The sequence below is a fragment of the Nomia melanderi genome, chromosome 1 (genome assembly GCF_051020985.1).
Source record: "Nomia melanderi isolate GNS246 chromosome 1, iyNomMela1, whole genome shotgun sequence".
Taxonomy (NCBI): Eukaryota; Metazoa; Arthropoda; class Insecta; order Hymenoptera; family Halictidae; genus Nomia; species Nomia melanderi.
In genome coordinates, this window is record NC_134999.1 from 19,008,187 (window position 1) to 19,034,631 (window position 26,445).

General features: G+C 54.5%; 2 protein-coding genes across 7 annotated transcripts in view; one reads left to right on the forward strand and one right to left on the reverse strand.

The window, feature by feature from the left end:
• LOC116434089 (uncharacterized) overlaps positions 1-26,445 on the reverse strand; it is a 109,490-nt gene that overhangs the window by 67,036 nt on the left and 16,009 nt on the right. For 3 of the 6 annotated variants that reach the window (XM_076370161.1, XM_076370156.1, XM_076370194.1), the window contains one exon: positions 12,738-12,993. The gene's annotated coding sequence lies outside the window, so the exon portion shown is untranslated. Of the gene's footprint in view, positions 1-12,737; positions 13,725-14,769; positions 15,027-26,445 lie in introns of those variants that run through there. The other 3 variants (XM_076370167.1, XM_076370166.1, XM_076370163.1) reach the window with 3 other exon arrangements.
• Cog7 (conserved oligomeric Golgi complex subunit 7) overlaps positions 16,814-26,445 on the forward strand; it is a 30,178-nt gene continuing 20,546 nt past the window's right edge. The window contains exon 1 of the mRNA XM_076370150.1: positions 16,814-16,940. The gene's annotated coding sequence lies outside the window, so the exon portion shown is untranslated. The remainder of the gene's footprint in view (positions 16,941-26,445) is intronic.

Sequence of the window (26,445 nt, forward strand, 5' to 3'; positions counted from 1 at the left end):
TTGAAACGTCGAACTCGAAACCGAGCGACGTACCGAACCCTCGTTTCTACCCTCGTTTTTACCGTTTCGAGCTGCGCAATTGTAGACACACGGTATAATGATATATATTACACGGAGCCTATCAGTCTAAAAACCCATGAGAATCAACCACGTGTGACTTGCCCGACTTCCCTCGTTAGAAATATTGACATAAAGGGGAAGCTACAAATTGTCCGGCAACTGCCCCTTTCCTATATCCTTTTTCCCCGGCCGCGTAAACCTTCCCCTCGCGACGCCGACACGACTCGTTATACCGTCGTTCCCCGTGGCAGCCGTTCCGCCGATTTCGATCCTCGAAAAAGTAACGGGGTGTCGAATCTCGGCCGAAAGTCGCCGGATCGAAAAGGGACTGTCGGCCGGCCCTCGAGCGCGGCGACCCGGCGACAGCTCGAAATCCAGTTTCTGGCGGACGTGGAACGGCCGATTTTCCCAAGCTCGAAGGCGAGTAGCCTGTTTTTTGTTCGGCGGAATTCCTGAACTCGGCCGGCGCGCGGGAGGAGCCGCGCGCCGGCGTCGCGTTTACTCCCATGACTTCTGCCGGCCGGCGGTATCGCAAAAAAAGGGAAAGACGAGAGCGTAGTCCACAGGTAGACGCATCGAAATCGAGAGGGGTGAGACACGCCGGCCGTGAAACACACGCGAACCGAGAGGCCGGAGGATTCATCGGCACCCCGTGACTTCGCATCGAACTTTAATCGAATGCCCGGGACACGGGAAAAAAGGGACGAGAGACCGGAGAGCGCGCAAGGGTATGCAGCTTTCTCGGGACGCCGGCTGGCCGGGAAAAAGGTTAAAAAGATCCGTTAAAAAGAAAACGGAGACGCGTTAGAAAAGCACGGAGGAAGCCTACGGCACTGGAATTCGAACCGTTTCCTCCTTTTTTTCTTCCTCCCTCCCTCTTTCTCTTGGCGGTACTCTTTTTTTCTCTGGGAACGGGAAAACTTCGATCAAGAAACCTCCTGCCAGCGATCCGCGAGAACAGTCGCTAAGTTCTCCCGGGACGATTTATCCCGGCGAATAAGATTACCCGTGATCCGATTTCGGAATTAACAATCGGTATCTCGTTACGGGAATGAACGGTTGCCGGGAAAAATTCGATACTTGATGCACGGGACGGCCGGTGTTAACGGTTTTCCGTTAACCGGCTGAAATATCGAGAAAGTATCGGGGCAATTTGCGTGGATCGTGGATTCCGCCGCGATGTGATCTAAATTGCGACGTGGAATCTACAGTCAACGGACGTTAGAACGGTTTTATAACGATGCTCCGAGAGGAAATGCGCAACGAGCGTTTCCCGTAGGATGTTCACGGTGTTTTTGCTGGGAAGAATTTGAAAATTCCCGGCTCGAACGCGTTGCGTGCTATGTATGCGCAAACGACACGCTGCCAGCTACAGCTGCGTATGAAACCTGCGCTATGCACCGGATTCGCGCGAAACGGCCGCGGGTTGTGCGGTGCTTTCAATTAAGGCAAATTTCGCATGACACGAGAGAGACAGAGAACGGGGGAGGGAAAGAAAGAGAGGGAGGGCGAGAGAAAGAGAGAGAGAAAGTGAAATAAAGAAACAGAGAGCATTGTCCGAACCCGCCTCTATAGACGAGCGAATCAAGATTCGCCGGGCAATTTATTTTCCTGCTACGCGAATGCGAATGACCGGGCAGAAACTCGCGGACACGAGCACCATCAATGTTAAGAGCATCTTAACACAACTGATGAGAATACGGGGAGAGCTGGTTGTATGCAGCTGTCACTGCACTCGGCCGCTCCGTGCCGGTCAGACGCTCGCGGTCGCGTCATTTCGCTGAATTAGATCGTCTTGCTCGCGAGGTAGAGGACTTCTCGGGATCGTCCCGTACTCGGTGTGAGCTTCGCTAAACGAACTTCGGTAACTGAATTCCTGCCGATGGAACGGTTGCATCATGGCGACGATATACATTTCTTGTCGCAAATAAATCACAGCGTCCCGATACTTCTTGCACGCTATTCGTGTCGTTGCATAACCCGGTGACTATCGATACGACGTACGTACAAAGTATCATGACGCGACTGAACCCGACAGTTTCATGTATGAGTCATTCAGTGATTAGAACGATCGCAGTCACGAAACTATCTTTTTCCATTGTTCCGAGGAAAATCGTTTTCTTTCGATGCGTTTTCTTATACATCTGAGATATTGTTTTTTTTCAAAGACACCGCTAACGTTTCGATTAATTAGTGTTTACGCCGGCAATCCAACGATTCCGCTGATGTTTATAGGTCTCGTTAACGAAAGAATACCATTGGGTTTCGACAGTCGACGAAAAAAGACGGCCGTCGGCGGGACGAAGTTCTCCACGGGGAAACTTCGTCGCGGCGCATGTGCTCGCGAATGCCGTCGTCTAATAGAAACTTTTAATCGGATAATTAAACTTGCAGGCCCCGAGCAGCGCCGGCGCTTTTTCATCGGTTTTCATAATCGCGCGCAAGAAATTATATAATGAAGTACGCCGATCAGCGGGGATCGGCTATCCAGGTTGCGCGGAACAATTCGCGGGGAATCCTGAATAGAAAAGAAACGTTCGGCAACCCCGCGGCACGGGATGGGGACCGCGGGCCCCGTTTATGATTATTCCGCGCGATCGTAAACGAGATTCCAGCACGTTTCCCGAAGGGAACGACCGATCGCGTCAGCGTGGCTCGGCTGCGGCGCGGCGAAAGAAGAAGAAACGACCGGTCGGAAGCAAAGGAAACACAATAAAGGGGAGAGAACTCCGCGAGAAGGAGAAACAAAGGACCCGGAGGCCTGCCGCGAGCCAAGGGAAAGGGTCGCGTAGCTTCGATAGATAGTGGGGATGAGCGGGATCAAGAGGGGATAGATCGCAGGCGCGAAGTAGGATCTCCAGCGAGGAATGGGTATACAAGTAGAATCCCTTTTATTGCTCTGAATCCTCGTTCGTTGCATCCCGATTCCCACTACGAGCTTCGGAACTTTTCGCGAACGGAAACGGGGGATCACAGTTGCGTAGAACGCGTGGATAATCAAGATTAAATCGGTCGTTCACTTCGGTAACTACGGACCGTCCAACGAGAGTACTCTCGGTTACACCTAACACAGCTACCACCGACTCTCGCGTCTCCATTGCTCACGCTATAAGCCCAAGAAGAGAGCTCAGCAGAGATGCGCAAACCTTCTTGCTCTTTTCCGTTCGTTCGCATAGTTTACAACGAGCTGCGCTGCGCGCAAGTTGTGCTCCTCGCGCGCACGAGTTACAACCCGCTCGGGCGGGCAGGTTCCGAGGCCGGGTTAGGTATACGCGGCCGTTCGCCGCACGTTTTTCGAAATACAAGAAAGTTATGAAATATCGTGAGCGCCGGCGAAACTTTTAATGCGAGGTCCCGTGGCTAGGTCGCTACCTCCATCCTTCTTCTCCCCCCTGCCCCTTTTTCTCCGGCGCTACCTCGATCCTATATAGAATACACCTGGCCGTATAACCGAGAGCCCCAGGTCTGCTTGTGTGGCTTGGGGTGGCGCGGCTAACTTTTTTATTAAAAAAGTTTTCCGAAATAAAAATCAGACCCGCGCCGACATTCAGGCGGGAGAGCAAGAGAGCTAGACCTCTCTCCTCGGCCCCGCCGCCGCTCCCCGTCCTCCCTCTGACCACCCTTTCACTCCTCATCCCTCTCGACAGCATCGCACGCCCACGCCGCCTCGAGAATACACACCGGCGAAGCCTCGGAACGCATACGAGCCCGCGGATGCATGCACGGGCTCGTGCATTAGGAAGACGCATCTGCCGGCGTGGCTCGCGATCGTTTCCCATCCGCGAGAGGGCCGCCGCGGAGACGAGGAACCCGAGCAACTTTGATTTCTGCACGGGGCTCGTTACGTGATCGCCCATAGGCGTCGGAATCGTTGCCAATTGTTGCTGTTCGTCGAAAGGACGATTGGTGCCGAAAATTATCCCAGATGTCCACTGCTAGGGGAACTATGAACGTTTTGTGCAGTCAATGCTATTTGTTCTTTCATAGGCAAGCGTGAAATATCGATGATTTGGTAACATAGTGAGTACGGTATATCGTTGTTCAGTTGCTTACGTTAGTGGATATTCTTTAACCCTTTGCACTCGGTAGTTTTTCACTAGAAATATTTTAATGTTTGACGATGGGATAAAAACCTAAGAAAGCTATTTTATTTTAATATTTCTCAAATTGATACGTTATACTGAGTATAATATTAAATATGGAATTTTATAGTTCACTGTGTGAAATCAAATGGTGAGTGAGAGTCACCTCTCGAGTGTAAAGGGTTAAGCAATTCGAAAGCTTTGGTCATCGGTGATCACCGCTGCAATGATCGGGTTAAAGGGGGTGCGCGGTAAACAGAAGATTAAGCGACGCCGGTTTAGAAAGTTCACCGAATGAGTCATCCGCGACATCGTGTTACGTAAAGCTTCCTCTTGCATCTTTGAGAGTTTTTTTAGAAGCACCGTCCCTTTGATGCGCTTTGGTAGACGGGCGCGACGTCGCTTATAGAGCTGTTTATCTCGACCGATGCTTAAAGCGCCGCTTTAGATTGCGTTTTAACGGAATTGTTGTCGCCGGGGTGGTATCCAGTGTCTTAAGGCATCGGCGCCGCATCTCCCATCTATAAATCTTGCTTAACGGCCGGCGAGGATTCTTGTATTTCGATTTAAAAGTACATAAAAACTACTTTTATGCTCTTGGCACGGGACGCATCAAGCCCAAACGCAGTTACGCAGACTTTAAATCGACAAAGACCGCAATTACGTTCGCGTCAACCTAATAACTGTGCCGTGCAGCTTCATTCATAAGGTATCAAAGCAAACAGCACCGGCGAAATGCAAGACGACTCGACGAAGGGGGGAGAGAGGAAGGGAAAAAAGCATTCGCTCGATGCTTCTTTCCCAAACGCGTCTACAAAAGTCTAAATATACCGTGCCGACCGCTCGGTCCACTATTAATAACGCGTCCACCGCGATTAACTAGGCTGACGAAGTTCCGCGAGGGGTTCGGCAACTTTTCGAGCACCCGTTACGCAGCGCGGCAGACGTCTGAAGAGTCTGCAGTACATTTGACTCGGTCGAGTAGCGCGCGGCCCGTCCAGCATAACGCGTATCGTAGGTACGATTTATATTATCTCGGAATGCGATGTGTTGCGGGGGTCCGCCATAGGCGTCGCTGTCCGTCAGCCAGGGCGATAACGTTGCCAATCCCGCGCGCGGGGCATTAAGTGCGGCCGATCGGCTCAATAAGCGTCACATTTTAAAGCGTCCGGCGTGACTAAGCGTCTGAAAGAGATTCGAAAGTCCCGGGAGAGTAACAGTATTTCCCGGGACAATGTGCATCGCGCGCGGTGCCGCGGCGTCGGAGGAGGAGGGGGGAGGGGAAGCAATTTATACCGTATCTCGTGATACAACACTGTCCCGGCTAGACATAGGCGTCGCCGTTATGGTCCGGCGCGACACGGGACCGCGGGTATTTTTCTTCGAAATGGCCGCGTCGTCGTTTATATCCATCGCGGGGGCATACGACCTCGCCGGAGGAGGAACAGGAGGAGAGGAACAGAGGGCGAGGGGGAAACGGTCCACCGCGTCTTCTCGCCGGTACCAATTCCCTCTCCCTGCGGCGCATAAATAAAATTTTTTTCCCCAATAGCCGATGCCCGTAGAAACAAACAAACCACTCAACGAGTCCGGCCGCCGGAACGTCCGGAGGCGTCTCCCCGGCTCCCCCGCGCCGCCCCCTTGATATGGGTCAACCGAAAACCGCTCGCAACCCTTACCCCGAGCGGCTGAAATCCCCCGGTTACCTCCACCGCCGCTGCCGTTCGTCTCGAGTAACGCCGGTGTACGAAACGGCGGCGGCGGCGGCGGCGGCGGTGGCGGTGGCGGTGGCGGGTGCTCGCGAGCGCTTTCTCACCCACACAAAACACGGCCGAGGCAGCGGCCGCGGAAGAGAAAAGAGCGTGCGTACAATCGGAGGAACTGCGAAAGCGACGGGGCGTCGTGGCGAAGGGTACCAGCCAGCCAAGAGGCGGAGGAGGCGGAGGAGGTGGCGGAGAAAGAAGGATGAGATGCGGAGCCGCCGCGGCAGTAGGAGCAGGACGAGGAGGTGGAGGAGAAGAAGAGGTGGAGGATCAAGAGGAACGGAGAAACGAGGCGGAGGAGGTGCGCACAGAGAGAGAAGCGGAGGTGGCTCGTTCGGGGGATCTTTATCAAAGTCAACGCACGCCGGTCACCATGGCAACGAAATTGGATTTTTTTTCGAAGTTTTTTCGGCCCTTCTCGCCGGCGCCCATTCCCGAAGGGGAGAAGAGGTGGAGGAAGAGGCAGCACGAGGAGGAGGAGGTGGAGGCTCGACGGAGGAGATGGCGGTGGCGGTGTCGGCGGTGGCGGCGGCAGCGGCGGCGGCAGCGTCGGCGGTGGCGGACGGGAAAGTGGTAGGAGCGAGAGCCGGAGGAAAAGAGAACAGGGGGAAAGAGAGAGAGAAAGAGAGTATCGAGAAGGTCGGGGAGGCTCTGACGAACGGCGACCGGGGAAGCCAATAATTCGAATTGAGAACAGCCAATGGCCGTGCATCTGATTTTTTGTCGTATCATCGTCGAGGTCGTCCGCCCTCTCCCAAGCCCCCGCGTTTCTCCCCCACCCACCCCTGCCCACCTAGCGGCCGCCGCGCGACGAAAGGGGCCGCTCTGCCTGGCTTTTTGTAAAATCTCCCATCCTCCACCATTGCTGCCGCCACCGCCACCGCCGCCACCATCGTTCGCCTCTGTCCTTCTTCGTCTTCTCTTCAGCTTCTCCTCCTCCTCTTCCTCCTCCTCATCCTCCTCCTCCACCTCCTCCACCTCCTCCTCCTGTCGTTCTAACTCTTCGTTGTCCTGGCTCTCCTATGGTGTTTCGCCGGATATGCATCGCGCAGGATGCGTGTGCATCGTAGGTGTATCAGCGTGCATCTCCGGGGGATTAACCGGCGTGATCCGTTGGTGCAGTCACCCGAAAAGTAGCATCGGTGACGCGCGTGTTGATCGCGCGCGTCTCTTAACCGCGTCTGCCAAACTACCCTTGACTAGGTATCCTACCAGCTAACTAGGATCCTCTATTCCAGGCTCTCGAGATCGTGCCGAAGCGAGCAGCGATACTTCGGAAAATAGGAAGACCCGGCTATGTATATTAATCCTCTACCCCAACTGCGGTAGCCCATGGTAACTCGAGGGGATCGGCCAGCGAACGGGAAAGGGGAGCGAGACAATAAGGACACACGTAGGCAGAGAGCGGTCGGAAACAGCGGTCTCCATTTATGCGCGCGAACTCTCATTACGATTTCAATAACCTCCAAAACAGGAAGATCCGATATTTATAAGCTCCGACCGAATATAAACGGGCCGCGGCTATCACGAAAATACCCGGCCCAACGTGGCGTGGTCCAACTACGAAACGCGAGAATAGGCCACGTCCTTCAACGGGCCGCGGTGTCTCTGGGTTAGCCGTGTCCATCGGGTGACTTCAACACCGGCGAAGTCCTTCCTGCCCGGAATCTCGCGAGCGTCGCGCACCGAGGATCGGAGCCGCATACTCTGCCGCGCGTCCCCGTCCCGGCCGCCCCTTCCTGGCCCACCGTGGCGGCCCGAGTTCAAAGCTCGAGAGGAGACCGGGAAAGAGTGCGGGAACTTCCGGTGGAACGATCCGGCGAGCCAGGCATTCCGTGGCTGCGAAGTTCGAGGCTCGCCGGGCCCGAGGCTCGTTCTTAATGGCGGCGGAAGTGTGCTTTGGATTTCTCGAGGCGCGATCGAGCCGAACCGAATCGCTGTTTGCTCCGCAGGAAACGCGTCTGGCGTATGGTACAACGATTTTCAGGGGGTTTTCGGAGCGAACGATCATCGTTGACAAGGCGTTCGACGGTTCGGAGGATAAGAGAGAGAAAGGTAGAAAAGAAATCGCGACGGGACTACTTCATTGAGCAACGATTTCAGGCCGAAGCGTACACGGGAACCAAGCCGCTCCGCGTGAAAGTAAGACACGCTATTGATCGGTGTTAACAACCGGAAGTAACGCGATACGCTATTGACACGTTATAAATAAGAAAGAAGCAGCCGTAGGAGCCAGTACGCGCGGCTCGCTTTCGCGTTACGGTTAAGCCAAAGCGGAGTTGGGGAGGATCGTTCCTTTTTAAATTGGCCGTGTCGCGGATTACGCGAGGCGTCGCACCGCCCGGCCTCCCGTCCCGTCGCGTGCGCGTCCAGAATTATTTAATAAGCATGCATAAGCGTTTGTTTATGCGCCGTGGAACCGCCTACCCTTCTTCCTCTTTCGTAGCCCGACACGCTATCGATCCGGAAAGGTTCCGCGAACCGAAACACGGAAACGCGTGTCTGGGGATCGGCGAACGCAGAAAAAAAAGCACGCCAGACCCGCCCGCTCGAATTCCGCTTAATATTCTATGAATCATGGAACGTGGAACGTTGGCGGCCGTATACTAGGCGCATTATTCGTGTCAACCATCTGTACAGACACGGTGTGCACACGTCGTTGCCGTTGCCGTTGCCGTTGCCGTTGCCGTTGCGACCGACTATAGTTCAGCGGATGAACTCTTCGAGATCGATCCACTCGCTCCTCCATTCCCCGCTGTCTTATATGCATTTCTGCATGAAACGATCCTATTCCTCCCCACCGCCGAGAACAGTCCCGCTGGATCGGTTCGGATAATCTGGGAAATAGCTGAGGGGAATTTCAGATCTCCAGCGAAAGAGCCAAATGTTAGACACTTGGAATCCTATTTTCCCGTTCGAGGGGTCGTCGAAACGAGCGTCGCTCTTTGCCGCGCACGGAATCGCGCGTTACTCGACTGACGATATCGGTGAACGTAAGAAATGTTTAACGCACGCTCCGAAATCGATGAATTTCGATGAGAAATCAAGCGTTCTATCATAAGCACGCGACACGAGTGTGAAAACGGAACGACTGCTTTCCTAGGTACATCGGCTCAAGGCTGTATGACAACGCAAGATTATCACTGATCGAGAAAAATTGCTTGGTAAACATGATTCATAGATAGCAGCCTCGCATTGAAATGCGCGGAAGATATACCGAGCATCTATTAATAAATGTGATATCAAACTTTTGTATTCCTCGCTGAATTCTTCTACGCGAGTACCATGAACCCCTACAGTTACACCTGCATTTTTACGCTACCCTACGAATCACGAGAAAAACGAGCGTCATCGTTCGCAAAAAAAAACCTTTACGCCACGCCGGCGAGTTTCCCGAAATCAGGGGAAGCGAGAGATGGAATCGAATAAAAAAAGTCCGAGCATCCTGAGAGAATTACAACGGTGGATCGAGGTTTTCGATCGCGGCAACGTCCGCCGCGCCCGCTGGATTACGCGGGATTACACCTCGTTAGAAAACCGTGCACGCGTCCATTTCATACGACCCGTTTGCATATTCATCGGTCAGTAAGTTGATCATTTTAGTCGATAAAAAACGACGGACGATCGAGCGACGCTTGACGTCAACGGGGCAAAACAGATTTTCTCGGGATAGAAACGCTCGCAGCGCCGGTGCGCCTCTTCTCGTCCTCGATGCACACGCGGACACGCGCGCTACGTGCGTACACGCGAACGCACACGTAGAAACGCGCGCGCGCACGCACGCACACAGACGCAAACACACGCACGTACACACCTGGACATTTCCAAAGAATCGCACCGTTTAAAATGCAACAGGTTTTCGGACAAGAGGCGGTCTCGGATTCGGGTTCTCCGATCCGCCGTTGCATTCCTCCGGAGATCAGAGCCTGTACGCTCGTCCTGTCATCTCTCTCTCTCTCTCTCTCTCAGACACACACACACACAGACGCACACACATACACGTGTAAAGTCTCTTTTTCTCTCACTCTCATCGCGGCTCTCTCTGCCCTCGGCCGGAATGACCCGTGGCTTTTACACTTTTACCCCCGGAGCCTCGGCACTCGGCGTGCTTAATGAGGATAACAACGATCGCCGTCAAATGCAACCCAGAATAGAACCGTTCCAGTTAAGTTCCACGTCCTTTCCAGTCGTTCTAAAAATTCGTGCACGCCGCATCTTTGCGCTCCAATTACCGCCGATATGCTCGGTTGCTGGGAAACTAATGCCGGCCTCGGACCGTGGCTAACATAAACCAAAGGGTTAGATAAGCTGAATTAAAGACCGCGCCGAGATAAGCGGGATCCCCCGTAAAAACAAGAACGCGTTTGTTGTGTTCGGTTAATGAGCGCCGATCGGCTACATTGTGCGATAGCATCGTGGCCAGGTTTCGGGGCTTTTTGCACGGGGATTTCACACCTCGACTGCCCCCCCGTACGATCTGCCCGTGTATCTCGGTCGAACGACGGCGATTCGATTAATTCGCGGTTTTTGTTGCATTTTTCAAGGTGTAATTTATTCGTGTGAAAAAGTCGCGTTAGTTCCGACTCGAAACCATCTGGAAATTGACGCGCGAAAGGTATTTGCGTATAAAGATTCCGATTAGAATATCAAACTCCGTCCCCGTGAATTGACGTCAAGGATGATCATCGAAATTAGATTTCCTCGAGTGCCAGAAACCTTCGTATCGTTATTCTCCACTCGTACCGCGCGATACCGCGCGGCCGAAGACATTGTGCACGTTATTTTCCCTCCGGCAATTTGAATAATTGTACGGACGATAAAAACAGATTATAATTATCGTCGTTCACCGAATTGCTTTATTTACGCGTCCATAAAACCGACGCCGCTTTCCCATCAACCCGGCAATAATCATCTTTTCTGGAAGTTATCAATGTCAATATCGCGGCGAATCACGCGATCCGTTTAATTCGACTTCCACGAGAGTCGGACAGCGACGACAGCGGAAAACGGGGAAAAACGAAACGAAGGAACGAAACGGACGAGTAGAATCCTCCCCACCCGGGTCCCTTACAATATAAATACGCTATTTTATTCCCGTGGCGGTAAACACAATCTCGCCTATCGGGGAGCGACTCGTGTTTCGACACCGCCGCCTTTTTACCTTCGACCAGCGTCGCCTCGCGTACCATTACGCATCTATAAAACCTGATTATCCCGCGCAAAAAGGAGGAAAGTACGCAATCGAGGCATTACTATTCATGACCTATTACAATCACACGTAATTGGGATCAATTATCGATACGCATCGTTAGGCTGATTAAGAGCCGAACATCTGCGCCGTGTGCCACCTTCTTATTAGCCTATTTCCACGGAGTGCGCGCGCGCGCGCACGAGCACACCCATTACACTAAGAGATTAAATAGACTTTAGAGATCTCCGCCGGGTTCGACGGTTACACGTAACGGGGTAACCGCGTGCGAAAATAAAGGCCACCGCCCTGTCCGCAGGAAATGTTCGCGAAACGTTTTCCCCCCGCGCGAATAGGCGACCCGGATCACGTGTCGCCCGCGTTATCAGCACGGAGGATCGCGGGGCAGCGGCTGCGCTGGCGAAAAATCGAATCGTCGTCCGATCGATTCGCACAGCTGGTTTTCCACGGGCGGCACGTACGCGCGAGCTGACAGAATAAACAAGCTCGGTGCACGTGTGTGTTTGCCAGTGCACGCGTGTGTGCGGCGGCCGCCACGCGGTCGTCCAGCGATGGGAGCGACGATCTCTCGAGCACCGAATGAATCATTCTCGCGCTGACACCGACCGGTACACGGCCAAGGAGAAGCAACGATCGGGAATGTTCGAATGTCCCGAAAATTCGGTCGAAGATTGATCCGACGACGATCGATGATTATCCGTCGGCCTCGTACATCCACGGAGATCGTCGGACGATGATAAGTGGCTTCATTGATTAAGTATCGCTCAACGATATCATCAATCCCATCGCCACGGGACACGGTCGTGTGTGCCCGCGCGTGTTCCTGCGTGAAACGCAACCAGCGTACGCGTAGCGTAGGTTCCCGAACGCACGTGTGTAGGTCCATCAGCCTTCCCCCTCCCACGACAGTTTGGCCCCCTCTATTCGCGGCCCTGACGAAACTCCCGACTCGATTGGTCCGAGCGGCACCCCTCCCCGCGCTTCACACGGACTACTCATTCCATTCAGTCACCCGTACGAACTCCGACGCTCTGCCAGCCACGCTACGACCATGCCGCGTGCTCTCCTTTCCTCTCTCTCACTCTCTCTCGCTTACCCGACGAGCGTTTCCTTTTCTCTCTCTCTCTGTCTCTCACTCCGTCCGGTCGCGTTTACATCCGACCCTCTTTTTCCCACTCCGTTACGCTCTTTCTCTGTAGACAGTGTTATTCACAGTTCCCGGTCCGTGCTCCGTATCGCGCTCCTCGTCGCACACACACGACGAGCGAGCGAGCGCGCGCGCGCGGCGCACATGAGAGAACCGAATCCAGCGGGAGGAACGTTAAACGCGTCGCGGAAACGCTCGCACAGGTTTCTAACCTGACCTACGCGCGCAAGCCGAGAGGATGGATCCTCTAACGCGATGTCATCCGGTTTCGAGCTTCCCGAACGATCGTTCACTCGCGATACAGGAGGATTCGTCCTACGGTCGTATCGGTCCGGCTAACGGCTGGCCGAATCTACTGCGTCTATCGCGTTCAGCTTCTATTCGACGCGTGCAGAGGACAACACAGTGTGCAACGCGTATCGGGCACGCCGGCTAGCGTGGCAGAGGATCAAACAGGAAAATGCTCGATTACGTACGTGTCAGTGGTGCACCGTGAGTGTGCACGCCTCTCCCCACCGCTCGTTTCCCGCGAAGACAAACGGCGATGACGATGAATCAACGGCTCGGGCAGCTCTCTCGCGCAGCAGTCCCCCGGACGTGTGAATCACTTTTTCAGTCGTCGGCGGCCAGTGTCACGCGGCCCACGGTTGGCTGCGAACTCCGGCGTCGGCGTCGGCGTCGGCGTCGGTATTGACGGTGACGGTGGTGTCGTCCGCGTAAGTTTGATCCGCACTACAAAGAAACAGTCCGGTTTCGACACACTTGGCACAACTTCCGACGAACTTTCTACGAAAGCACGCTGTCGCGCGCGCGCGCGGGCGCGCTACGAACGGGACAGGAAAGGAAAGAAAGAAAGAAACAAACAGTGGTTAGCTTCCGATTAACGGCGAGCGCCTTGGCCTGTGAGCAACGCGAGTCCGCTTAACGCGGATCGAACGGAGACATTCGACTGGTCTCGATCGCGCTCGCGTTCGAACTGTCGCGTCTCTGATGATCGCGTCTGCTATCTCCCTCTGCTCCGTCTCTTTCTCTCTCTCTCTCTCTCTCTCTCTCTGCGTTTCTCCCTCTATCTTCCTCTCTCGCTCTCTCTCCCTCTCGTTCTCTTTTCGTGACGCGCGTGTCCGACGAAAAGACACACACGCTGCCTGGTCGAGACGCAACGGGCGAAACACGCGAGAGCGACTTTCGGGAGAGACACGGGGCGGCACGGTGGGAGTCTCGCGGCAGGCGCGAGAAAGCGCGTGGAAAAACGACGGACGACGACGGAACACGGTTTCCCCCGAGCCGGAGTCAACGGCAAGATACGCTATAAAACATCGTGTACAAGAGTTAGGAATAGTCGGCTATAGTCTCTTTCAGGCCCGAAGAAGCTCGGCTGGCTGCCTTCGTCGCGCGCAGAGATGCGCGCCGGAGAGGCCGCTGTGTTTCTCCCTTCCCCTTTTTCAGTTCTCGCTCTTTCACGATTTCCGTCTTTCTCCCCTCTTCCACCGCCGCCGCCTCCTTCGCCTCCCACCCCGACGCTCGTTCTCCGTTCCTCCCTCGGCCGCTCATATTCTTCCTCTCGCCGTTCGTCCCCGCCGCACCCCCCCTTCTCCAGCCCCTTTCTTCCTTCCACGGGTCTCGTCTTTTTCGCTCGACGCGTCTTCTCTCGCTCTACACTCGTACCCTTTTGTCCGGGAAGAAACACGCAGGTCGAGGAGCTCGTGGCCTCAGAGAGCCTACGTGTATATACACGGAACGTGAAATCGGTCTAGCGAGACGCGAGAGCCGAGGATCGTGGTATTTCATACGTTGCCCGATCTCGGGGCCGCTCGAGCCTCCTCGCGACGTCGATTGCGCGCCCCCTCGCGCCCAATCGCGAGGCGGATTGATATTCGGCCCGAACATTCGCGGAAAAACAATTGAACGGACTCGATAAGAGGGGTCAGCGATCGTTTCGCGGGACCGAGAGACACGCACCGCGGTACCGATCTCCGGTTCGACGATGCAACCGACACGCCCCCCCGCCGTTCGACCCGTGCCGCCACGGTAACCGAGTCAATTTTCTGTTCCGTTACCGTTGCGAACTTAACACACGTATATACACAAACCGGGAAACCGATACGAACAATGCTGGCTATTCATTGGACGACCCTATCGGTCGGCTCTTCCCGGCACGGGAGCTCGCGCGCGCGATCAACCGATCGAGATCGCGAGAAGAAGCGTTCCCTCGGAGGCACGTATTTCTTTTTCGAAACGGATACGCGAGCCTTCCAGCCCCTCCCCTTGACAGGTCACATTTTCAACTTCCGTGTGCAACCCACGCACAATTGTCCACCGCACAAGTGTCACGCGGTGTGTGGTCACTGTTGTTAGAGAAAGAGAGAGAGAGGGAGAGAGAGAAACAGAGAAACAAAGAAACAAAGAATGAGGTAGAAGTACGGTGCACAGTGGAAATATAAAGAGACAAAAGAAAAAGATGAAGAAGCAAAGAGGAGAGTCCAAGTTCCGCGCGTCGTAGAAACTCACAGGCAAACGGTGGGCGAGACGGGCGGCGCGGCGCAGGGAAGCGGGCTCGAAAGGGCGCGAGAAAAGGGCACGTGTAGCCGACACGCCGCCGAAGGGCGGCTCGTCGGGGTGGGCGAGAGAGGTGTGTCTGTGTGTGTACGTGTGAGAGAGCAGCAGCTCTCTCGCGTGGCTGCTGCGTAACCCGCGCCCTGGCGTGAAAAGTGAAATGACAACACGCAGAGAGAGCGGCGGTGGCGGTTCGCGCGTCTCCGACTACCGCTGGTATACGGGGTGCTCGTAGAGCCTAGATACGATACTGAGGGCTCGCCGCGATTCGTAGCGGCGCTTTCCTCAAGAGGGCGGGAGGCAGACCAAGAGAGAACACCGAGAGAAAGAGGGAGAGGAACAGAGAGAGAGCGAGAGAGAGAGAGAGAGACGCGACGCTCGAGCGGGAGAGAACGAGCGCGACACAGAGAGGCAGGGAGGCGAGGGCCGAGGAAGAACGCGAGAGAGGCCGGGTGGTAGGAGATGCGGGAGGGGCCGCGGAATTCTCTCTGTTATAGATTAAAATTTTTTACGGGGAAGATATTGATTGTTGCTTTTTATTAATGTAACATTAAAGTGGCGCCGCGGAGATAGAACGGGGCAGGAACAGAGGAGGGGAACAGCGCGGCGGGTAGGAGGAACGGGCGAAGGGGCGAGGGAGGGGGTGGTGGACAGAAGAGAACTCCCGCCGACGAGCCGCCGCGCGCCAAGGTGGGGGGACGCCACGGTCGGTGGTGGGGAACGCGACCGAAGGAAGGGTAAAATACACGATATAATGGGGGTCGCACGGCGGGAGAAGCGAGGCGCGGGAAGACACACCGTGGTGGGGGGTGTTCCGGCGTCGAGGAGAGAGGAGAGGAGAGGAGAGGAGAAGAGAGGAGAAGAGAAGAGAAAAGGCAAGAAAAGTAAGAACGACCGCGCGCACTCTGGAAAACGATGGCAGAAGGGAGGAAGTAAAAAAGAAACGGCCGGCGGGAGGGTTTCGCGAGGCGAGACAACGCTGCAGGGGCGAGGAGGACAGAGCGCGAGTGGACGAGAGTTGGGAGGGGCTCGAAGCGGCGGAAATAGTGCCATAAATACGAACATTTTTCGTAGCGTCTTGCAGCCCTGTTTTGACAATCATCCCCTCCTGACCATTGTACCCCTCCGTCATACAGTCGACCCTCTCCCGCCCTCTATCCCGCCGCTTCGCCCCTACTCTGTTTTCTTCTCGGTAAGTCTGGCCGGTCCCACCCTTCGCCCTTACACCTACCCCCTCGCGTTCGTGCTTTCAGATCTTAAGTACGTGGATACATGTATACGACGCGTATGCAAACGGACAACCGGCGTGTCTGCGACGACGACAACGACAACAACGACGGCGAAGCCGCCGCCGCCGCCGCCGCCGCCGACGACGACGACAACGAGGAACGATGATGATGCGCCGTCTTGAACCCCCTCGCGCCACGGCCTGCCACGGGCCGCCCCCTTTTTTTCAGCGATCCGCTCTCGTCCCACGGCCCGCCTCGACCGGCCGGGGCTATTCTTCTACTCGCTTTGACATTTTTCGCGAGTTAAGGCCCGCTCGAAGTTCGCGAAATCCATCTTGCGCTGCCTCGGGAGAAGGAACACCCGTGCCGCCTTCCCGCTTCCTCGCCCCCTTTCGCCGCTCCTTCTCCTCGCGCTCCGTTCCTCGCCTCGTTCCGTTGCTCTCTGTCTCCGACGGTCTCCCCCCCTCACCCCGCGGCGGCCTGAGCCGGCCTGCCCCCCGTCACCCCTCCCAGTCAGCCGGCGGCTCTTCCTCCTACTCCTCCGCCGCCTACTTCTCTCTTTCTCTTTCGTTTTTCTTTTTTTTTTCTTCGATTCTTCTGCCTCTCCTTTTTTCAGGGGGAGCGAACCGAGAGACGCGAACACGCCGGATCGATTCTTCGTTTCGAGAGAGAACTGCAACGGGAGGTGGAGGAGCGGCGGCAGAAGGAGGAGGAGGAGGAGGAGGTGGAACGGGAAAGGAGAGGGACGGAGGGCGGTGGGATATTCCATGGGGCCTCGCCGCGTAATTGCCGAATCGCGGGCGAACGCGCGACGATAAGACGCGCGCGGCAACCAATTTCGGCCCATAAACAAGGGAACGATCAGCTAATTGGCACCTGGTCGTTAATCATCGATAGGTAGGTGCGATGGATGGCGGCGATTAATCGCGGGCCGGCGGCCGCCAGCCCCGCGGAGAAACTCTTTCGCTGGCAGTCTCGTGTTACACGAGGAACCAGCGCGATCTCCGCGGGGCCCCCTGTAACACTGCACGCCGGACTGTAACGTTAGACTCCGCGTTTGCCATCGTGACCCGCGTGACTTCGCCAATTTCTTTCCGTCGCCCGTTGGTACACGCACCCCGAGAACCAACGCGGGCGAACGCTCGACGACGGAAAAACACATCTGGATCGAGCGCGCGCGGTCTCGTAAAACGCTGCAACGATCATCATCCCTCTGCTGCGCGCTTGCCAACACCTGGCGATCCCTTATCTGCTACAATTCCCCGTCAACTATTCCTACTCTCGCGTGTTCCGCTTTTAAAACAGCGGAACGACGTTCCGCGCGCAGTTCCTCCGTTACGGGAACAAACCCTCCGCGTTACGGGCCCGGCTGCATAATAAAATACAAACTTGTAATTAGACTGCGGATCTTTATGCATTTATAGCTCATAAAAGTTCCGGAGAACGGTAAAAAGTTCCCGGTTGCTTTTCGCCTTCCGACACTGCCAGGGAACGAAGTTCCACTTAACTCCATCTTCGCGAAATTCATCTGCGAAAACGGGAATCCGCGTTAATAAGTTCGCAATTTAATCCTACCGGCGGAGTCCTGCTGCCCGACCGCGCGCCACCGCGAAGATAATCGTAACGCGAAGGGTGAAAAGAGACTCGACAACGAATTCGCGCGCGTCGTTGCGTGAGGAAAAAAAGGTCGCGTTCATTTCGCCGGATAACCAAACAGTACGCGGTTGGGTTTAAAAATAAAAAAAGAAGAAAAACATAGAGAGAGAGAGAAAGAGAGAAAGAGAGAAAGAGGAAGAGAGAGGAAGAAAGGGAAGAAAGAAAACGCGTCTCTCGTATCTGGTTCCCGGCGCGCGTTCGACTTCCGGGCGGAAGTGGCTGCAAGAAGCTTCTCCGGGGATTATATTTCGTCGCGGCGCGGCGCGGCGCGTTGTAACTCGCCACCCCTCCCGTGCTCGCGGTGCGTCAACCGGGAAGCCCTACAGGGAAAGGGAAAGGGAAAGTGAAACTAGCGTCGGACGCGGGAAGCATCGAGGTCGCGATCGATTCGAAGGGTTGGCTCGTGGGTCGTCGTTCCGTTATCGGTCGACGCGTTTTCGCGGGCCTTTTCTCGGTCGCCGAAAAATTTTTCGGGTCAACGACCCGCCTGTGTTTTCGACTCGTCGTCGTAATTATTATTATTAGAAATTATCGCGAGCAGATAATTCTCGGTCGTGTGGACGACGAAGAGGGTGGGAGGGGGCGGGTGGGGGGACGCGATGGCAGAACTGGCTGCCGCGTTTCGGGTGCTTCCGGTGGAGCGAGACCGGCGCGAGCTCGCGCGACGAGTTTCTCGCTCGGTGGCATGCCGTTTACGGAACGACGCGGCGGCCGCCTCGGCGTGGCGCGGCGTATCTTATCGCGTTACGGAAAGGAATTTTGATTAGAAGGCAGCTCTCTTTTCTTACGGAGAGTCTGTGTAACGCGACTCGGTCGCGTAGACCCGGCCTGTCCGCCGTCGAGCCCGAGAAGAAGGGGACCGGCGAGATGGGAAGCGAGCGAGCGGTCGAGCGGTCGAGCGGGCGGACGGCCGTTCGAGAGCCATCGGGAATAAAATCGTAGGAAGTAAAAAGTGCACGGGGGAAAAGGAGGGATTTATTAAAGCGAAAAAACGATATCAGGCGCGGCCTTCTGCTTTCTCGTTCATCACAGTCCTCGGCAGCGATATATTTTCTTCTTTCTTTTTTCGAATAACGAGCATCATCGTTATGGCTATACCCCCACTCCCGCCCGTCTCTCTCACCCCCTTCGGCCTCCTGCACCGCCACCCACACCCCCTCCCTACGGCCGACGTTCCTTCCCGCCGTTTCCTCCGCCACCCCACTCCCTTTTGTTCGTTCGCAGCGAGTGAACCGAGTCCAGGTTTAATTCTCAAAGCGATAGCAATTTCCAGGCGCAGGAAAAAAAGAATAAAGCGAACAGGGCGGGCCGGGGAGGTGGAGCGGAGGGAGGGGGGAGGGATCGAGATGAAAGGAGGGACGGAAGGAGAGGTGGTGGTGCAGGCAGATCGAGAGAGAGCGAGTGAGAGAGTCAGAATGAGATAGAAAGAGAAAGAGAGAGGAGGAAAGAAAGAACCACCCTGTCATACTCGATCGATCCGACCTAAGCAATTAATCTATTTAACCTTTCTACTCCGCCGCGCCAGGAATAAAGGAAAGGCGAAGGATTAAATTATTTCGTACTTGAAATTCCGACGGGAACACCGTGACGCCGGATTGTGAAATGGATGTTCGACGAGAAACCAGAAACGGGAGACACTGCGGTCGGCTGATTACGCGGGGATATCTTTTTCACCGGGCGTGAGCGCCGCCGGTTTACCCCCCTCGTCATTTTTGCGACTCGGGTATCCCACGCTAATTGCCGCGCCCGTCGCACCGCGATCGGAACTCCGCTCGAACTGTACAACTTCTCGAGAGTCCTTGAAGGATCTTCCCACGAGCTGAAGTGTTTTCAACGGCGACCGATGTTCTTGCAGCGAAAATTTACAGACGATTCTAGGTTTATTCTTAAGTCCTCTGTACGGACCGATAAATAATTAGATCTCATCGAAAGTTTTCGAGCGCGTGGATTCCACTTGTAAGCCCGTAAGTTCGTCTATAGATGTATCCGGAATGCTATTAAGAAACTCGGAACACTCGGAGATTAGCAACGAAATATTTCGTGCAAAACGAGACCACGACTCGTCGAGAGAATACGAAGCAATCGGAACAGCGCTAAGAAAACGGGGACGCGATTCGATGGAAAAGGACGCGAGGAACGTAACAGAGTTAACGAAGCCTCTCTCCAACCCGGAATCGCAGGATTGAATCGTCCGCGGTAATTGCCGATTCGACGGGACAAACTCTTTTCAGGATAGGCGGCGTCTATTACGTCAATTTTCGGAGGTTTTCCAATGGAGCCGTTGACAACAATAATTGGCTGGACGCTGTAAATTTGCAGCCGCGGCACACGCGTCACTTAATCCCGCAACAGGGTGTCGTTTTACAGCGCTCTCGATTAACCCGCCCGACCGTCCGGCTCGCCGATCGGGCACGGCCGTTTCATCGAATCCGCTGCTCGCGGCCGAGCTATTTCTGCGCGGCGATCGGGCCCCGCTGTCTTCTGCCGATCAATTAATTGTTCCGCGCGCCGGTAAATGAACGCTTTTCGCGTCGCGTTAACAGGGGACGCGGCTCATGTATCATTAATCGGCGCGGTGCGGTGTCAATCGTCGGAGGAGAGCAGCCAGCCAGGCATCGCGCCGTTCCGAAACGGTTTCCAGGCACCTCGACGACATGGCATTTAAATAATTGACGTACGAACGTCGGGAGCCGTGCTCGAAACGAGTGTACCGTTTAGTTTCGTTTACAGTGATCTCCTGACGGCACTCGATGGCCCTCGCCGTGGCGTCAAACCCTTCCGTCGCATTCCGCTCACGGCTTTTCCTTTCAGCGTCTCGTTCCACGGAAAACTTACGCTCACCTAGCTCTTTAACGATTCTGCCGTGAAACCTTTGCCTCGGCAACTTCGATTCAACGGAGATTTCGTCTACCGCTGGATTCTTTATCGGAAACGATTCGAACAATCCCGTCGTTTATCGAGTATCCTTCTCGGAAACTTGACAAATTTTAGATCCCGTAATATGAAATGTTGCTTTGGCACTCCTGCTGTTGTTTTCTCTTTGTTTCTCGGGTAACCTCTTAAAGTTTCGTCGTCGATTATCGGAGTTCCTCCGAATTGTGAGTGATTTTTAGGATGCGCATACTGCCGACGCTCGAGTAATTTTCTTATACGAATTGAAATTTGGAAACAATGCTGCAAAAATCGCTCGGTATTGATCAAAACAGGAATATATTTGTTCGAAAACACGATAGCAGGGCCGTATCGAATCGAACAGAGAAGATTTTAATCGAATAAACGTTGTTTCGAGCGTCAAATAACGTCCATTTTTCCGGAAAATCCGATACTTCATATCACACGACCTAATAAGCCACGTGAAATGTAACTCTACTTCTCTCCTCAAGAACCCCGAAGCGAAACCTCGAAGAGGACTTTTTGCAATGCCGCTGCGAAATAAATCCGCAGCCTCGAACAGGCGCAACGGCAAAGTCATCGAGCTTCCGGTAAATTGATTTCCAGAGCGGCGAACGGCCCCGCAGAATTTTACTCCGGAATCATCGGGTTCCGCTTCGCTTAGTTTCCCGTGCATCCATCGCGCGACATCCGTTGCCTCGTCGACGGCGACGAAATGATGCATCGCTCTATTTACACAGCCGTCGCCGCACGCTCGCGCTCGCCCGTATAAATTTTAATTTCGACGGGACGCACGAACGAGATAATGGCATCTCGCGCGGTAGAGTGCCTTCCCGCATCTCGTTTCCGTCGTAACGGCGAAGCGTAATCCGCGGCCGGCGGTTCCCGTCGGCCCTCCGACGAATGCATTAGAGGGCCGATCGAAGGTCACGCCGGCTCGGGACGAGGAGGCCTCGCGCGTCGGGGACTCCTGAAAAACAGGAAATTCGCGGCGGGCCGATCGTCGAAAAACAGCCGAGGTTCCTGAACTCCGGCATGTATTTTTCCTGCCTCGACGGCGGCCCGACGTCGGTGGCCTCGATTAATTCGAAAACGAATCGATCGGGAAAACCACGAGGAAGTACGTCGGTGATCGCCGGAGAAAAAGCCCGTCCGCCGTCCGGTTACCTTAAAATACCGAATAAACATCGCCGATACGTTCCTTGTTGCCCGGCCGACAGAACGTTCTGATATTCGAGTGGCTACACCCACACGCGGCGCGGCGGACGCGCACGAACGCGAAGTCGATTGCCATTGTTGCGAGCAGTAAATACCGGGATCGCGGTCGCGACAACGTGCACGGGCACCGGGTTCAACAATGAGGTTGTCGAGCGATGAATAATAAAAAAAAAAAGAAAAAAAGAAGAAAAAAAGGAACAAGAAACGTAGAAAAAGCATCATGGACCTGTGGGACGGAGCGTAGAGAGAACGCGGAAGGAGGAGGGGGTGGGAGGCAACAAAAAAGTCTCGTTACGCTCGTGAAAAGTTATCGACGTCTCTGTAAATTCGTTACCGGGGTATGCGCCTCGCCCCGCCGCGGCGTTTTAAACACGAAAACACACGGTGTTATCGGACTTCGTTCCGACGGAACGTCGACGGGCGGCCGCTAATTCGATACGCGATTGAATCTACCCCTCCGGTTTAATGGGATCGATCCAGCCCCGCAGAATTCGAATCCTATCGGGACATCGTAAGATTTCGTTTCCGCTGCAAAAATTCTCTCTCCTCGGCGGTGGGGGGCACTGCTCGCGCGAGGGGTGGCTGGGTGGCTGGGTGGGTGGCAGGTATATACAGGAGACAGCCCCGTGTTTCGTTAGGCGAATCGGCGTCCGCCATCTAGCCGCGCAAACTGTGACGGCAATCGCAAAATCAATTTGCATTATTCGTTTAAAAGTGTGCTGGCCCGTGACGTCAGCGGCCCGGGTGGGGGTGGGCGCGCGGTAGGCGCGTAAGAGGGTGTCGAACGGAGGCAAGTGGCCCCGTCTGGTCGTCGATGCTCTCAAACAATCCCTTTTCTCCGCTTCCACCACCTAGCGCCGCGCCGCCAAGCCAAGCCAAGCCACCCCCGTATCGCCGCCGTCTACCCCCACCGTTTCCTCCGACGAGTCACCGAGAACACCCTCTCCCCTTTTTCCGCGATCCACCCCACCAGCCGCAGCCCCTTTATCATACTTTTGTATACGTCCCTTAGCCATCGAAGCCTATGCAACCCCCGCTGTTCTCGCGACAGTCACCCCCCTCCATACTTCCAGCACAGTCGCCCCCCTCCCATTTCGTTTCACGACACGCACAAATACTGGCCTGCTAGGTACCCGCTCGGTTTCACTCGCGCGAGTACAGACAGACGTGCGTATACACACACGGGAACACCGTCTCTCCACCCCCTCCCTCCCTCCCACCCTCCCGTCGTCCCTCTTTCTTTCCGCGCGAGACCCTTAACCCTCTGTTTACCCGGGATTACCAAGTTTCTCCATACTTAATTCTGTAATGAAAGTTATTTCGCCGACAGCTCCTTCCAGGCCGTCGTTTTTTTTTAATAGCCACCGAGACAAAAGTCTACGGCCACGTTCGGCCTGGCCGGGGGGGGGGGGGGGGGGGGCTGTTCCCGACGCTTCGCGGGATTCTTTTTTTTTTTAAGGAAGTAATTATCGTTCCAATTAAAAATGCTACTTTCTCGTCCGAGGAGAGCGGCGTTCCTCCGGGAGAGCTTTTCAGCGGCTCCTGGCGCTTATTCTTCTCTTAGCTGGTGGTTCCTTTGAGATCAGCCGCTGGGTTCCTCTACGCGTGTTTCCCGAATTATGCTGAACCGATTCGCCCGGAACCGCGGGCGAGCGCGTTGCGGGAAAGGTGCGAAGACCGATCGCACGGAGGAAAGGATCTCGCCGGCAATCACGGGGGCGCGAAGAAGTTATTATCTCGGGGAATCAGACTCGGCCGCGCTTTTCTATAAATCTTGCGGCATTACGTCCCTCCCGGTCGGCGGGCGGGCCGGTGGGTGGGCACCAGTTAAATGGGAAAAGTTTTGCTTTTAGCGAGTCGGCTCGCGCCGCGCCGGCCACGGGAGAGAGAGGACCGCTACGCCCGACTGTCGATGTCGCTTAAGGACGCGCCGCGGGGCGGGCATTCTTTCGTTGGGAACACCGTTCCCGGACACCAACACAATTTTCTTTCATTACTTTCTCTCCCCTTCCTTTTCCCGGGCGATTCTTATCCGCAAACGTGAATTATACTTCGCTGGGTGGACGCAATTCCGCGTGATTCCAGCGGACCGAATGAACAAATAAAATGAGAGCACGCCTGGCGGACGGACGGACGCGGGCGCTGATCGTCCGCGCTCGCGGAATTCATTTATACCGGATCGCGGCGGAGCACCTGTCGATTCCGCGTCTGTTTTCGAAAAATCCCGGGATCGCGGGGATTCAATTTAGCCTGGGTATAATCGCGCGCCGCGCCCGTTTCAATTTCGACTCGCGATAAAAGTCGCGATACACGCGTTTACAGCGACGCGATACCGCGGAACACACCGCGGCGCCCGTCCATCCAACGGTTTAATTAAGGCGGAACCGCTCGATGGACGTTTCCATCGACTGCGAGTCGACCGGCCCCGCTGAAATATTCAGGAGCCGCGGTTTTTCGGCGGAACGGACACGACGGACGACCGGCCGATGCGTGCGCGCCCCTCCCGGGGAATCAATTCGGCTTTGTCGCGGCGGCGAGACTGACGTGGACTGCGAAGAAAGCCAGGTAATCGGAAAGAGGGTGGAAAAGTCCAGAGAAGAGACGTTCTGAAGAGGAACGGGAATCTATTGGTCGATTATGTTCTCACGCTGAACGTGTGTATGTATCTATTACTACCGTAACTTGTGAAATGACTAGTTATAAAATAGAGATAAATAAATTAGACGGTACATTCTTCTCGGTGGAAACAGAAACAGAAGGAAACGCTGAATTTTTAATGAAATTTTGAAACTTTACATTTAACGCTGATAGAGGTTAACTGCTACGAAAGTCTAAAGTGATTTCTATATCGCTTAACCCTTTGAACTCCGTAGGCTCCAATATTGTACCAGTTATAATACCAAATATTTTAACGAATCAAAGAAACTACCCTAAAATTATTAGATTTTCCACACATCGAAATTTCGTACTGAGAAGGGAAATAAAAGATCGAGGGAATGTTACAGCATTTTTCATTTTCACTAGAGATACCATAAAAATTAGTTGCTGATAAATTACAAAATCATCTGGAGTGCTAAGGGTTAATGTTCCATATGAAAATGATAAATCGAAGGAATGCTGAATTTGTTAATAAGTCAACTCTTGCGTTACGTTATTAACGATGTCTGTCCAATATCGATTACGTTACACACCGTAATTATTTCGAAGCAATCCGAAAGCGCCGGTCACCGGTGACCATCGTCGCAGTCAACGCATTAACGTGGCCTGTTTAAGGTCTCAACCCGACACCGAGCGACGCTTTATATTTCTCGGCGATTCCGCTGCGGTCGAGTGTGTCCGCGACCGGTTATGGAATCCCCCGTAATCTGATTCAATTAGATTTTCATCGGAGTTAATAAACATCGGATCGCGATACGTACGATTTACAGAGCCCGTTAATTTTTTGATCAATGCGTTTCCACCGGCCGCGAAGATTCTACGGGATTAAAGGCAACTGTTCTTTTTCCCCCGTCGAAATGGGAAATTGTAAATCAAGATTCATTAATTACAGCCGTTCGTTTAATCTGTCTTTATCTTTAAAGCCCCGATTAAATCTATTCCTACCGGCGTGTCGCGTAAACGCGTAAACTCATCGAATCGCGCTTTGTTATAAAATTCCACGCGCCTGTATGGAGACCCACCAATCTAGATTACGGATCTCATTAGTGTCTGATAAATTGAAATGTATCACGGTTTGTATAGAATTGTCTTAATTAGTCGCCGCGTCGATACGCGGAGCTCCTACGGGATACCGGGCGACCACAGGAAGAGCCCGACCGGCGTTTCTTATCAATCGGTCGTAATTACATCGTCAAAGGTCCTAACGAGGAAAAGAACGCAGCCGCGGAAGAAGCGGCGCGAGCCGATTCACGGAGAGGCCTACGTCGGCCGCGTCGAATCGGAAAAAGGTTTCTCCGCTCGATCGATAATCCCACCCCCTGGCCCCTGGCCAGTCGGCCCGCCGACGCGAGCCCAGGAACACTTCCTTTCGTTTTACGAGCTGTCCGGAGAGGGGGCCAGGCAGGATCGTTACTCTTTTTCCGAAAGACGGTCCGTGCCACCTTCTTCCGATACCGGGCGCGCCGCGAGGAGGACACGTAGCCGCCACTAGCCGCGGGTTCTTTCCGGTTTTACGGTCCGCCGGACCGACCGTAGCAGCCGTCGTAGCGCGGTCGGTTACTTTTTCAGGGAGCGACAGAACACCTTTTTGTGCTTCCACGTTGGCTCGTCTCATTTTTTTTCTTCTGGCCCTCTCCTTCTTCTTCTTCTTCTTCTTCTTCTTCCCGGTCTCTGCCCACCCCCGCAATTGGCCGCGAATCGTGAACTATTCTCTCGTTGGCCCGCCGCGCCGGTTCGAAAAGAACAGGAAAATAGAGAGGGATCCTTGAACTCGCTGATAACCCAGCCCGGCTCGGCGCGCCTTTCGACGTCGAACTATTCCGAAGTATTCACAATGGATCCCAAATTCTTATTTATCCCGTAGCCTAGCCGGCGCTCGCCCGAAATTATAGAAACCGATTCTCGGGGGAAGCAGCCGGCGGAGAGCCGGTGCCGGGAAACTTTCCACCGGGAACTTATTCCTCGGTGAAATTTCAAG